General features: G+C 43.6%; 1 protein-coding gene across 20 annotated transcripts in view; it reads right to left on the bottom strand.

The window, feature by feature from the left end:
* Nucleotides 1-13684, bottom strand: part of SLC44A3 (solute carrier family 44 member 3) — a 328287-nt gene that overhangs the window by 131157 nt on the left and 183446 nt on the right. The gene's annotated exons all lie outside the window — the stretch shown is intronic.

Raw genomic sequence — 13684 nt, 5'->3', positions numbered from 1 at the left:
TGGTAGATCACGAAGAGTTATAGTGGTGCCACTCCTATTTGCGCCTCTTGATTCTGGAACCCGTGAATCCTGGCTATGAGAGAAACAATGCCATCTATTGGACACCGATTCAGAGCATATACGGAGGACCATATATCTAGAGAACCTCATCTCAGCCCTGGAAGATATTGCCACCTAGCTGGTGTTATAACTGAGTTCTTAAAAGGCCAAGCCAGGGGCGCCTGGGTGGCGCAGTCGGTTAAGCGTCCGACTTCAGCCAGGTCACGATCTCGCGGTCCGTGAGTTCGAGCCCCGCGTCGGGCTCTGGGCTGATGGCTCAGAGCCTGGAGCCTGTTTCCGATTCTGTGTCTCCCTCTCTCTCTGCCCCTCCCCCGTTCATGCTCTGTCTCTCTCTGTCCCAAAAATAAATAAACGTTGAAAAAAAAAATTAAAAAAAAAGGCCAAGCCAGCTGCTTCAAGATGGTGGACAACATGGTAAGACCAGTTAATTCCATGAGCATGGGCCCTTATTAAATTTAATAAGGAATTAAAGTGAGTTCCTTGGTAAAAAAAAAAAAAAACCACAATGTTGTGTGGAATACTGTGATGATAGATAAGGCATTCTACAAGTCCACAGATGGTAGTTTTGGCAGAAACACTGTGCACAGGGACCACAAATCCATATCTAGAGTGTCTATTTCAGCAAGAACAAAACACTGTCCTTTCCACAATGGAAGAAGTCCAACGTAATCAACCTGTCACCAGGTAGCTGACTGATCATGCTGGGGAATGATATTATATTGGGGACTCTGGGTTGGTCTCTGCTGCTGGCAGATTCATCACTCAGCAGTGGCCATAGCCAGGTTGACCTTGGTGAGTAGAAGTCTAAGTTGCTAAGCCATGTATAACCTCCAACCTTGTCACCAGGGACATTTTGTTCATGAACCCATTGGGCAGTGACAGGGGTGGCTGGAGAAAGAAGCTAACTGGTATTTACAAAATGGGTCATCCTATCTACTTGATTATTAAAAGCTGCTGCTGAGGTTACCCTTTGGTGAGCATTCACATGTAACACAAATATCTTCACTTATTCAGAGAAGTCTATACACACACACTTCTTCCCCAAATTTCCTTGTTACCGGTTTGCTAATCATGTTCCTTCCAAATCTCTGCCCATGCCCATCCAGCCAAACCATTGGCCATAGTCCATGAATCAGCTTACAATCACACATCTGGCCCTTTCTCCTTCCACATAAAATGGACAAGCAGGTACATTGCTTGAAGTTCTACCCACAGGGAAGATTCCTCTTCACCACTGTCCTTCAGGGATGTTCCAGAAAGGGGCTATCAGTGCTCAAGCCATCTGCTTTCATATGGTGTTTGCAAATGTTGCAGCACCATATGTAAAACAGACCCGAGTTTTCTATCAGTCAGCTGGTTGTAGGGAATGCCCCTTGAGGCCATAGATGTAGGCTGGGAGAGAAAAAGTAATGTGGAGACCAGCAGTGGGGATCATGGATAAAGGGCACTTGGGCCACTTCTTCATGTAATTTGCTTGTGCCTTCCAGCCTGACTGTATATTCCACTTGCATTTGATGGTGGAGTGCTGCTTTGCATGTCCAACTTTAAGTCTTGATGGGTCAAAAAACACGTAGTTCATGATGGGCAGCTCAGGTCTAATGGTAACATGGTGACTCACAGGTAAGTGTTCACTCTCTACTAAGACCCAGTAACTGACCAAGAGCTGTTTCTCAACAGGACAGTAGTTATCTGCAGGAGATGGCAGGGCTTTGTTCCTAAGGATTTGTGCTATGATGCACCTATACAGGCCTGACAAAGGCTCTGAATAGCATTTCTACCTGCCAATGATACTTTTTAAAAAAATTTCTGTAAGTTCTAATCACCATTAAAAAAAACTTATTTATTTAATGTGTGTGTGTGTGTGTGTGTGTGTGTGTGAGAGAGAGAGAGAGAGAGAGAGAGAGGACATGTAGGGAAGGGGCAGAGAGAGGAAATCCCAAGCAGACTTGGGGCTAGAACTCAACAACCATGAAATCATGACCTGAGCCAAAATCAAGAGTCAGATCCTTAACTAACTGAGCCACCTGGGTGCCCCTCTGCCACTGACACTTTAAGCACTCTTGGATCTGCTGGGCTATATGGCCCAAGTGGCATAATAGCCTGCATGGTAGCTGGCTCTGCTGCTGACCATTTTTGTTCTGGGCTCCACTCAAAACTAGTAGCTCTGGGGCGCCTGGGTGGCGCAGTCGGTTAAGCGTCCGACTTCAGCCAGGTCACGATCTCGCGGTCCGTGAGTTTGAGCCCCGCGTCGGGCTCTGGGCTGATGGCTCAGAGCCTGGAGCCTGTTTCCGATTCTGTGTCTCCCTCTCTCTCTGCCCCTCCCCCGTTCATGCTCTGTCTCTCTCTGTCCCAAAAATAAATAAACGTTGAAAAAAAAAATTTTTTTTAAATTAAAAAAAAAAAAAAAAACAAAAAAAACTAGTAGCTCTTCAGGTCACTCAGTAAACGGGCTGGAGTAGTATACCCAAATGAGAAGTATGTTCTTTCCAAAATACAGAGTCACACTTTTTGGTGGTAGGAGGTGCCAGACACACAACTTATCCTTTACCTTAGGAGATATATTAATGGTATAAATTTGGGGCAGTATGGTGAAGTCCAGCCTCTTCTTCATTCAAGGTCCTGGGTTTCTAAACTGGCTCAAGTCCAGGAATTCACTGAGAGGCCAGGGATCTCTATTCTCATGATTCAAGTTAGACTTCAGTTCATTTGGTTTCAACTCTTCTTACATAGATAAGTAAGAATTTAATAGGCTGCCTGTCTGTGTCACTTCTAGGGACACCATGATCAGCTAGTCAAGGCCATAGGTCTCTGTAAGTCCTACTATTCTGATTACTGCTATCCAGTAGGGTGACCATAATCCAGTAGGGTGACCATATCCACCTTGTCTTTGGCAATTAAGTGTCACCACTTGGCCCCTGCTACCCCAGGATCTAATTATCCCCGTTACATCTAAGGACTGCAATTTAGTGATAGCAGTTACTATGGAGATTACTGGCCTCAGAGAAGGGTGACCACAGAGTTTCTGCAGGATGCTAGGGTTCCCTCAGAAATTAATTTCTCATAGTCATAGTGGTAAATATGCCCTCTGGACCTTTGAGCAGATCTTATATGATAAATGCGCTCTAGAGGTGCCTGGGTGGCTCAGCTGGTTGAACATTCAACTCTTGATTTCAGCTCAGGTCATGATCTCATTGTTCTTGGGTTCGAACCCCATGTTGAGCTCTGTGCTGACAGCACAGAGCTTGCTTGGGATTCTCTCTCTCCCTCTCTCCACACCTCCCCTGCTAAAAAAAACAAAAAACAAAAAACAAAAAACAAACAAAAACCCACAAACACAAAACACAAAAAAACTTTAAGTCCATTCTAATGTTCTAGTCACCCTAAGCTTTTACATACCTTCTTCTACAATCCACCAAGACAGTTCTGCAATTTTAATTTCATTTAGTATAGGCTACTCTTTGGTCCATGCTTCAGCCAACGAACCAAACTGTTAGAGCCCTTTCTAATCCCTTGAGCCACAGCATTAAGTTCAGAGTGTCTGCTTAGTAGGCCAATATCAATCAGTTTGGCCCGATCCAACTTTGTGTTCCTTCTGCGATTATCTTACACCCTTAGTAACCATTCCTACACATATTCCCCAGATTTCCGTTCATATAAACTGGAAAAATCATGTACTTCTTTGGCAGGGTGGCGTGCCTCCCCACGGGTCACATTTTGTTCCTCTTTTGGGGCCTGCTGGGACTTAGTCTAGTTACAGGTCTGGAAGCAAAGAGGGGGGATGGGGGTGGGTCCTGAGGAGGATTGACAGTGTCCTACAAGGCAACTGCTTCAGGGGACACCATTATAGCTTCCTTAGGCAATGCAGATGACCGTGGAAGGGTTGTTTCCACTGGCAAAGAAGACTTATTTGAGCTCCCATTTGACTTGACTAGCAAAAATTTTCAACCTAGTCATTTTAAAGACTCAGCCTCGTCCCAGGGTTTCAAGTATTGGGGCATCAGGGAGACCTCTGCAGGTCTCTAATTACACCTGTTTGCCTATTTTCTGTGTTCCCTCCTCACAGCCCTGCCTGGGCTCCAGGAATCTTTGGTGCATCTGTAACCACTGAACCATTCCTCTCGGGAGTCTTGTTATTTGCTTTCCACTTCCAGGAATCTCTATTTCCTATCTTACCACTCCTCAAGGACACTCTTCCTGTCCCGACCTCAGAAGAATAGAGACCCCTATTTCTCTAGAATTGACATCTGCTTTCTTTGTTGCTGAAATCCCCTCTCAAGACATCACAAGGCTTGGTTTCCTGATTGAAAGGAGGGTAGGGGAAAACACAGGGAACATGTATGTACACAGTTTAACATTTTAGGATATTACTCCGTGGTAGGAACGCGGTACTGAAGTTGTTGAATACAGAGGGGGATACTTCCTCACGTGTCTCTAGAACTTCCTTTCTCTAAATCCATTAGGCATGATAGCTGTCTCCAGAATGGACACTATTTTTCCCTTCACATCCTCCACTTCTCGCCGTGTAGGGGAAGACTTGTGTTTGAAAAGGCTGTTAGTGTTACAGTCTGAGTGACTAGCTTCTGGTGATAAATCTTGTGTGCGGACTGCGGGGACAGCCAGCATCCAAAGTAAACAATGGTTGTTATGAGGAGGACTGCATGGGCGGCCCGCTGGCTGCACTCCGGCCCCTTGGCTGTCTCTTCACAGTTACTGCCAACCGTGGCTTCCCCAAGCCTCTGCTGGAAGGGTGGCCCAGGTTTCTCGTCTCCCTCAGCTAAGAGCTTAGCAACTCTGCCCTTCCCACCAGGAATTAGGCCTCTTGTCCCCTCACTTGGCGAGTGATGGCCAAGAGTTCCGGGGCTCTGCACACTCCCTCCATCAGCCCAGCACCCCAGCTGTGCTCTCTGGGCAGTAGAAGGCGATTCTCTGCAATGTGCTAGAAAAGAGGAAGGCCTCGGCTATTCAGTCCATGCAGCTGTCCAAACTCATTTTTTCCTCCATACCTTTGCTTTTGGTATTTCCTCTGCTGGGAGAACCTTCCCCTATTCTTTACTTTTCTCCTGGTGAAATTCCCATTTGACCTTTAAGACTCAGTAAAAACAGCCTGTCTTCTGGGAAGACGCCACGTCTCTCCCCCAATCCTTTGCTCCCATAGCTTTTTTGTTTCTGGCTCTGTCATATACCTATCATATTGTGGGATAGTGAGTTTTTTACCTGCCTGGGTGCAAGAACCTTTTTATAAAACTCTTTATCATTAGGGTGGAGGGTGGTGCCTGACACATAGCAATGATGTTGCTGCTGATGGTAATAATAACAGCTATTATTCGTTATATACTTAGCAGTTGCAAAGCACAGTGTCACAAGCTCCACACGCCTTGTATCATTCGGTCCCATCAGTTATAAGGGTAGCTGTTGGTGTTATCCTAATTTCTGGTGAATTTTTAGGAATTCTTTAGATGGAGACGGAGAAGAGAATTTCAGTTTAAAACAACAGCAGGAGCACAGGTGGGGAAGCATGACCTGTTGAGGGCAGGATGGGTGGTCCCGGGAAGGGATACAAAGGAGAAAAGTAGGGCTGGAACGGTGAGCTGGTGCCATATTGTAGAGGCTCTTGGATGCCCTAAGGCACTGCATTTCTTAGTAGACAGCAGGGAGCATTCAAGGAGGAGCCAATGTGACCCGAGTGGGAGACCAGAAACCAGCTGAGGCAGTGAGCTAGGCGAGGCCCAAGCATTCATCACACATCTTGGTGGGGGGGATGGTGGAGGGTGAGGCACCAAGCTGGGGACTGGAGTCCAGAACCAAGCGGCACAGAGCCAGGCTGCCAGATGCTCACAACCAGTTTGCAAACTGCCAGAGGAGTACCCAACGCACACTTGTAGGTGCCATCATGAATTTCTGCACACAAAGAAAGAAAGATGCAGGGTCCCTGGGGCCGGGGGCATCAGGAAAACTTTTAGGGGAGGTGACGCTTGAGCTGGGACTCTATTTACCTGACCTGAAGGTGTGGAGAGGCAGAGGTGAGGTGGAGGGAGGCACTGGCAAGAAGATAGCACCAAGGCATCAAGAGTACCACCAGTTCACGGGACCTGCTGGGTTTTGTTTGTTTGTTTGTTTGTTTTGCTTTATAAAATTTCTTTTGCATATGTAATGCTTGTTTATTATATAAGATGTATCAAATATAGAAAACAAAAAGAATAAGTTTATAATCCTAGTGCCTAGAGATGATTATTTTAAAAATTTAGTCAATATCCTTCCATTTTTATGTGAGTATGTATGTTTGAATAAGAATAAATGTGCATTCAAAGAAGAATCCAGATGGCTAACAGACATGAAAAATGTTCAACATCGCTCATCATCAGGGAAATACAAATCAAAACCACAATGGGACAGCATCTCCCACCTGTCAGAAGGGCTAACATTAACAACTCAGGCAACAGATGTTGGTGAGGATGTGGAGAAAGAGGCTCTCTTTTGCATTGCTGGTGGGAATGCAAGCTGGCACAGCCACTCTGGAAAACAGTAGGGAGGTTCCTCAAAAAATTAAAAATAGAACTACCCTATGACCCAGCAATTGCACTACTAGGTATTTATCCAAGGGATACAGGTATGCTGTTTTGAAGGAGCACATGCACCCCAATGTTTATAGCAGCACTATCAACGATAGCCAAATTACGGAAAGAGCTCAAATGTCCGTCAACTGACCAATGGATAAAGAAGATGTGGTGTGTATATATATATATATATACACACACACACACACACATATACCACATGTATATACACATATATACCATATGTGTATATATATATACACACATATATATATGTATATATATACACATATATAAATAATGGAATATTACTTGGCGATAAAAAAGAATGAAATCTTGCCATTTGCAACAACGTGGATGGGGCTAGAGTGTATTATGCTAAGCTAAATAAGTCAGAGAAAGACAAATATCATATGATTTCATTCACGTGGAATTTAAGAAACAAAACAGGTGAACATAGGGAAAGAGAAGGGAAAATAAGATAAAAACAGAGAGGGAGGCAAGCCATAAGAGACTCTTAAATATAGAGAGCAAACTGAGGGTTGCTGGATGTGGGGTGGGTGGGGGAATGGGCTAAAGGGGTGATGGGCATTAAGGAGGCACTTGGGATGAGTACTGGGTGTTATAGGTAAGTGACGAATCACTAAATTCTATCCCTGAAACCATAGAAGAAGGAATATATGTGTGTATATATATGTATGTGTATGTCTATATACACACATATATATACATGTGTCGATAAGTAGGAAAGTGTAAATGTATGTACTAACACCTCTCTACCTTATCTCTATCTATACTGAACATCCTGCTTTACTTGTTTTAGGGATAAAATAAGTTTACATTTCTTTTTTTTTAATGTTTATTTATTTTGAGACAGAGAGAGAGAATAAGCAGGGGAGGGGCAGAGAGAAAGGGAGAGAGAATCCCAAGCAGGCTCTGTGCTATCAGTGTAAGCCTGATGTGGGGCTCACTCTCACGAACCCTTAGATCATGACCTGAACCGAAATCAAGAGTCAGATGCTTAACCAACTGAGCCACCCAGGCATCCCTGAATTTCTTGAATGTTCCAATAGCACTTGGAATGCCCACCAGCCTAGCCTGACAGGAAGTCTTGTCTTCTTCTGGGGTTGTCAAGGAAGTTCTCTAGGACTATTCAAGAACCCCTTACCTATTCCTCAACCTGTCCTAATGTTACTGCTCCCTGTCTGCCCTCTATTTGTACCTGAGATTTAAATAGGAAAGGGGATTCTGGATGGACAATTCATTCCAATTGAAGTGAAAACACCTCCTGGGCCTGGAACTGTGTTTTTCTTGTCCAATGTCATACCCTCGACATTGCAAATAACACCCGCCCTAGGAGAGATGTTCACTAAACAACTGAGTGAATGAATTCAAACTTGTACTTGTTCATGCAATGAACATTTATTGAACATTTTTGATGTGCTGAGTTCTGCGTTGGGGGTTGGAGGCACACACGTAGACAACATGAAACTTTCATCTGTGGTGGACAGAACTTAAAGATAAGCAGCTTTAAAAAACAGATGAGGCTCTTTCTGGGAAGAAGATGGCGGCACAGGAGGACTTTGGGCTCACCGCGTCCTGCTGATCACTTAGATTCCACTTACACCTGCCTAAAAAACCCAGAAAACCACCAGAAGATTAGCAGAACGGACTCTCTGGAGCCAAGCGTAGACGAGAGGCCCACGGAAGAGGGTAGGAAGGGTGGAGAGGCTGTGCGCGCTACATGAACTGGCAGGAGGGAGCCGGGGCGGAGGGGCGGCCCGCCGGTCAAGCAGAGCCCCTGAGTTGGGCTTGCAAAAGCGGAGGGGCCGGACGGAGTGTGTTCCGACAGCAAGCGGGACTTAACATCTGGAAGGTTATAAGTTAACAGCTCTGCTCGGAGAGCAGGAGGGCTGGAGGACAACGGGAGGGAGAGTTGTTGAGCCTCGGACAACAGAGCTCAGCTTGGCAGGGAACAAAGGCGCTCGCCAGCGCCATCTCCCTCACCCATCCCCCAGCCCAAATCCAAAAGGGAACCAGTTTCTGCCAGGGAACTTGCTTGCACCGTGCAAACACCGAATGCTGTCCTTCTGCGGATCCATCCCTCTGGCGGCGGGTCTGACTCCCTCCCGGTGCTGCAGGGCCCCTCCCGAAGCGGATCACTGAAGGATAAGCGAGCTGAGCCTGCCCCTCCTGCCCCCGTGCACCTTGCCTACCCACCCCAGCTAATACGCCAGATCCCCAGCACCACAAGCCTGGCAGTGTGCAAGTAGCCCAGATGGGCCACGCCACCCCACAGTGAATCCCGCCCCTAGGAGAGGGGAAGAGAAGGCACAACCAGTCTGACTGTGGCCCCAGCGGTGGGCTGGGGGCAGACATCAGGTCTGACTGCAGCCCCACCCACCAATGCAAGTTATTCAAGACAGCACAGGGGAAGTGCCCTGCAGTTCTATCCAAAATGACGAAACGGAAGAATTCCCCTCAAAAGAATCTCCAGGAAATAACAACAGCTAACGAACTGATCAAAAAGGATTTAAACAATATAACAGAAAGTGAATTTAGAATAATAGTCATAAAATTAATCGCTGGGCTTGAAAACAGTATAGAGGACAGCAGAGAATCTCTTGCTACAGAGATCAAGGGACTAAGGAACAGTCAGGAGGAGCTAAAAAATGCTATAAGTGAACTGCAAAATAAAATGGAGACAACCACAGCTTAGATCGAAGAGGCAGAGGAGAGAATAGGTGAACTAGAAGATAAAATTATGGAAAAAGAGGAAGCTGAGAAAAAGAGAGATAAAAAAGTCCAGGAGTATGAGGGGAAAATTAGAGAACTAAGTGATGCACTAAAGAGAAATAATATACGCATAATTGGTATTCCAAAGGAGGAAGAGAGAGGGAAAGGTGCTGAAGGTGCACTTGAAGAAACACAGCTGAGAACTTCCCTGATCTGGGGAAGGAAAAAGGCATTGAAATCCAAGAGGCACAGAGAACTCCCTTCAGATGTAACTTGAATTGATCTTCTGCACGACATATCATAGTCAAACTGGCAAAATACAAGGATAAAGAGAAAATTCTGAAAGCAGCTAGGGATAAACATGCTCTAACATATAAGGGGAGACCGATAAGACTTGTGACCGATCTCTCTACTGAAACTTGGCAGGCCAGAAAGGAATGGCAGGAGATCTTCAATGTGATGAACAGAAAAAATATGCAGCCGAGAATCCTTTATCCAGCAAGTCTGTCATTTAGAATAGAAGGAGAGATAAAGGTCTTCCCACACAAACAAAAACTGAAGGAATTCATCACTGCTAAACCAGCCCGACAAGAGATCCTAAGGGGGATCCTGTGAGACAAAGTACTGGAGACATCGCTACAAGCATGAAACCTACAGACATCACAATGACTCTAAACCCCTATCTTTCTATAATAACACTGAATGTAAATGGACTAAATGTGCCAACCAAAAGACATAGGGTATCAGAATGTATAAAAAAACAAGACCCATCTATTTGCTGTCTACAAGAGACTCATTTTAGACCTGAGGATACCTTTAGATTGAAAGTGAGGGGATGGAGAACTGTCTATCATGTTACTGGAAGTCAAAAGAAAGCTGGAGTGGCCATACATGTATCAGACAAACTAGATTTTAAATTAAAGGCTGTAAGAAGAGATGAAGAAGGACATTTTATAATAATTACAGGGTGTATCCATCAGGAAGAACTAACAATTATAAATGTCTATGTGCCGAATATGGGAGCCCCCATATATATAAAACAATTACTCACAAACATAAGCAACATTATTGATTAGAATGTGGTAATTGCAGGGGACTTTAACACCCCACTTACAGAAATGGATAGATCATCTAGACACACGGTCAATAAAGAAACAAGGGCCCTGAATGAGACATTGGATCAGATGGACTTGACAGATATATTTAGAACTCTGCATCCCAAAGCAACAGAATATACTTTCTTCTCGAATGCACATGGAACATTCTCCAAGATAGATCATATACTGGGTCACAAAACAGCGCTTCATAAGTATACAAAAACTGAGATCATACCATGCATACTTTCAGACCACAATGCTATGAAGCTTGAAATCAACCACAGGAAAAAGTCTGGAAAAACTCCAAAAGCATGGAGGTTAAAGAACACCCTACTAAAGAATGAATGGGTCAACCAGGCAATTAGAGAAGAAATTAAAAAATATATGGAAACAAATGAAGATGAAAATACAACAATCCAAACACTTTAGGATGCAGTGAAGGCAGTCCTGAGAGGAAAATACATTGCAATCCAGGCCTATCTCAAGAAACAAGAAAAATCCCAAATACAAAATCTAACAGCACACCTAAAGGAAATAGCAGAACAGCAGAGACAGCCTAAACCCAGCAGAAGAAGAGAAATAATAAAGATCAGAGCAGACATAAACTAGAATCTAAAAAACATAGAATCTAAAAAAATTGTAGAGCAGATCAATGAAAACAAGAGTTGGTTCTTCAAAAAAATAAACAAAATTGATAAACCTCTAGCCAGGCTTCTCAAAAAGAAAAGGGAGATGACCCAAATAGATAAAATCATGAATGAAAATGGAATTATTGCAACCAATGCCTCAGAAATACAAGCAATTAGGGAATACTATGAAAAATTATGTGCCAACAAAATGGACAACCTGGAAGAAATGGACAAATTCCTAAACACCCACACACTTCCAAAACTCAATCAGGAGGAAATAGAAAGCTTGAACAGACCCATAACCAGTGAAGAAATTGAAGCAGTTATCAAAAATCTCCCAACAAATAAGAGTCCAGGTTGATATGGCAGATGACATGATATCATACATGGAAAATCCGATAGACTCCACCAAAAGTCTGCTAGAATTGATAGATGAATTTAGCAAAATTGCAGGATACAAAATCAATGTACAGAAATCAGTTGCATTCTTATACACTAATAATGAAGCAAAAGAAAGACAAATAAAGAAACTGATCCCATTCACAATTGCACCAAGAAGCATAAAATACCTAGGGATAAATCTAACCAAAGATGTAAAAGATCTGTATGCTGAAAACTATAGAAAGCTTATGAAGGAAATTGAAGAAGATATAAAGAAATTGGAAAACATTCCATGCTCATGGATTGGAAGAATAAATATTGTCAAAATGTCAATACTACCTAAAGCTATCTACACATTCAATGCAATCCCAATCGAAATTGCACCAGCATTCTTCTTGAAGCTAGAACAAGCAATCCTAAAATTCATATGGAACCACAAAAGGCCCCGCATAGCCAAAGTAATTTTGAAGAAGAAGACCAAAGCAGGAGGCATCACAATCCCAGACTTTAGCCTCTACTACAGAGCTGTAATCATCAAGACAGCATGGTATTGGCACAAAAACAGACACATAGACCAATGGAATACAATAGAAACCCCAGAACTAGACCCACAAACGTATGGCCAACTAATCTTTGACAAAGCAGGAAAGAACATCCAATGGAAAAAAGACAGCCTCTTTAACAAATGGTGCTGGGAGAACTGGACAGCAACATGCAGAAGGTTGAAACTAGACCACTTTCTCACACCATTCACAAAAATAAACTCAAAATGGATAAAGGACCTGAATGTGAGACAGGAAACCATCAAAACCTTAGAGGAGAAAGCAGGAAAAGACCTCTCTGACCTCAGCTGTAGCCTTCTCTTACTCGACACATCCCCAAAGACAAGGGAATTAAAAGCAAAAATGAACTACTGGGACCTCATGAAGATAAAAAGCTTCTGCACAGCAAAGGAAACAACCAACAAAACTAAAAGGCAACCAACGGAATGGGAAAAGATATTTGCAAATGACCTATCGGACAAAGGGCTAGTATCCAAAATCTATAAAGAGCTCACCAAACTCCACACCTGAAAAACAAATAACCCAGTGAAGAAATGGGCAGAAAACATGAATAGACACTTCTCTAAAGAAGACATCCGGATGGCCAACAGGCACATGAAAAGATGCTCAACGTCGCTCCTCATCAGGGAAATACAAATCAAAACCACACTCAGATATCACCTCACACCAGTCAGAGTGGCCAAAATGAACAAATCAGGAGACTATCGATGCTGGAGAGGATGTGGAGAAACGGGAACCCTCTTGCACTGTTGGTGGGAATGCAAATTGGTGCAGCCATTCTGGAAAACAGTGTGGAGGTTCCTCAAAAAATTAAAAATAGACCTACCCTATGACCCAGCAGTAGCACTGCTAGGAATTTACCCAAGGGATACAGGAGTACTGAGGCATAGGGGCACTTGTACCCCAATGTTTATAGCAGCACTCTCAACAATAGCCAAATTATGGAAAGAGCCTAAGTGTCCATCAACTGATGAATGGATAAAGAAATTGTGGTTTATATACCCAATGGAGTACTACGTGCCAATGAGAAAGAATGAAATATGGCCCTTTGTAGCAACGTGGACGGAACTGGAGAGTGTTATGGTAAGTGAAATAAGCCATACAGAGAAAGACAGATACCATATGGTTTCACTCTTATGTGGATCCTGAGAAACTTAACAGAAACCCATGGGGGAGGGGAAGGAAAAAAAAAAAGAAAAGAGGTTAGAGTGGGAGAGAGCCAAAGCATAAGAGACTCTTAAAAACTGAGAACAAACTGAGGGTTGATGGGGGGTGGGAGGGAGGGTAGGGTAGGTGATGGGCATTGAGGAGGGCACCTTTTGGGATGAGCACTGGGTGTTGTATGAAAACCAATTTGACAATAAATTTCAAAAAAAAAAAATAAACAGCCCCAAAAAAAAAAAAAAACAGATGAGGCTTTCATAGAAGGTAGTGAGCTTGCCGATGTAGGAGGTATTCAAGCATACCACTGACCAAGGTTGTGGAAGGAATTTCTGCTCTGGGAGGGATATTGGACTAAATGACCACTAATGACCCTTCCAGATGTGAAGTTCTATGACTGAATAAATTTTAGATAATCCTTTCTAAGTTAGGAGTTATAACAACCAAATAAATCACGGAAGGGCTCCAAAGAAGACATATTTACAAATGAAAAGCAAATGTTC

The sequence above is a fragment of the Leopardus geoffroyi genome, chromosome C1 (assembly GCF_018350155.1).
Source record: "Leopardus geoffroyi isolate Oge1 chromosome C1, O.geoffroyi_Oge1_pat1.0, whole genome shotgun sequence".
Taxonomy (NCBI): Eukaryota; Metazoa; Chordata; class Mammalia; order Carnivora; family Felidae; genus Leopardus; species Leopardus geoffroyi.
The sequence above is the reverse complement of the archived record's forward strand: the minus strand, read 5'-3'. Positions and strand labels throughout refer to the sequence as shown.